This window comes from Sander lucioperca, chromosome 6 (genome assembly GCF_008315115.2).
Source record: "Sander lucioperca isolate FBNREF2018 chromosome 6, SLUC_FBN_1.2, whole genome shotgun sequence".
Classification (NCBI taxonomy): Eukaryota; Metazoa; Chordata; class Actinopteri; order Perciformes; family Percidae; genus Sander; species Sander lucioperca.
Genome location: NC_050178.1, coordinates 18,013,800 through 18,015,822, shown reverse-complemented (window position 1 = coordinate 18,015,822; position 2,023 = coordinate 18,013,800).

The following is a 2,023-nucleotide window of genomic DNA, read 5'->3' as shown; positions in this document are numbered from 1 at the left end:
TTTCCCAGTTTGACAGTAAAGGATGTTACCTGGTTTAATGTGTGCAGCCTCATTGCTGTGATATGTGAGAGTAAGTGGATTTTAATGTAGGCTACTAACAAATACAAATGATCGATCTCAGCAAGCACTGTAGTGTGTTGTAACGTAACGCCACCGAAACAGCGACCCTCTGTAAACATTATGAATTCAAACATGCCAGGTTTTAATATTTTGTGTTAAGCTGTTCTTGTCTTTACTAAAACCAAAACTAACCAAAGGGCAGAATGCTCTTACAAATCACGAGGGATCGAGCGATTTGACTTTTGGCTAACGTAATAGACGTGCTGTTAGGGACCGTTCGGTATTTATGGAATGGACCACCGGAGGAAAATAGGGGAGGGTCATGTCTTTTTATTTTCTGCTGAGGGGAGGGTCATCCAAAATTTTTTAGTCTGGGTGGGGGGGGTCACCCAACTTTTTTATTCATGAAAAGAGCAAAATTTCAAAGGGGCTTGTTTGGTGCATATTTATCCATGTAGCTCTCAGTCTCGGCCCCCTAGCAGATGGGTCTGACCGCATACGCGGAGTTTGCTGGTGGCTCAAACAGGTAATTGCATTGTTTAAAAAATGAGTGGACTAATTACATCTGGCATGACCAGATATTTTATAAATATCTTAAATAACACAAAACAACTAAATGGTGGTAGGTAATACATCAGTTCATATACTGCTTTGGTAAAAAAAACATTATCTGGCTGATGATGGGAGCAGCAGGACGCAAAAAACGAAAGTTACTGTTGCACTAGTCTGGACATCTTACTGTGCCAACCTTGCAATAAAGGTTTCCTAAATGCCATGTATATAAATGTGATGTCAGCTTACTAATTGATTGCGGGTTTTGTGTAGATTTAGACTTTTATACGTTTATTCCACTTTGTTTAAACGGTGAAGTGGAGAGGCCTCGTTCACCTGTTTGGAGCTGGCTGGTGAATGTGACGCTCGTATCGGCCTTGCTGGATACACCGTGCCTCTGTTTGTGGATCTACTGATCGCTGTGGATTACTTTTTTTCGTGTCATTGGATTACGGCAAAATGCGGATCTTTTTTCTTAACGTGTCTTAATGTTTTATGGTGTGACTGCGCTTGGTTTCTGCGTTTGGAGAGGCATCTCAACAGACTGTAGGTCCAACACTGATTGTTCACGGTTACATTTTAGTTGAATTTAAGCGTCTGTCTATTGTGTTCCAAAACAGCCGTGACGCGATTGGATTTCATAAGGGCGAATTGTTAAATTGTTACAATGTATCTTAAAAACTTTAAAAGTAAACATATGTGTTTTGTAATATAATGTTCAGCTTCGGCAGCTTTACCTATGTGCTAAAATATACAATGACGATAGTGACAAGTCCATAGCAACCAGTGTTGAATTGGTTATATCCCAGCGTCCTTTGCTGAATGGTCTCAGTGTTTTATTGTTTTATTTCATGTGAATATTAGTTTACTAGAGGAGTAACTTAGTATTTGAAGTAATGCAGTAATGCATGAAGTGTGCATTTAGTTTCCAGTGCTTATTGTGTTTCCACAACAATGTTAGTGAGTAAATCTACTGAAATGGCCACCACACCATAACAGAGGAGTGGGATGTGTAAGATGAGAATGCAGAGGTTAACTCCTGTACATCATGGCTGTAAAAATCAAATGGTATCTGTACTTCTTTGCTAAGTGAAAACTTGCACGCGAGGGGAGGTTCATTCCTCTTTTTCAAATCGTTTTGGAGGGTCATAGGAAAATTATTACTGACGAGGGGAGGGTCACGTCTTTTTAGGTTAGAGGCCACAAAACTCCTCCGGTGGCCCCTTAATTAAATAACGAACAGTCCCTTACTGCTGTTGCTGAACCGCCTTTAGCATAGGCTACAATACATTTATTACAAATTTAACTTTAAGTTAAACGTGTGTTTAAATTTTACCTGGGGAAACTGACTTCCCCTTCAGAGGCTCAGTGGCAGCTAAGTTGCTCCAGTCTTTGCTGGGATGCAGGGCCA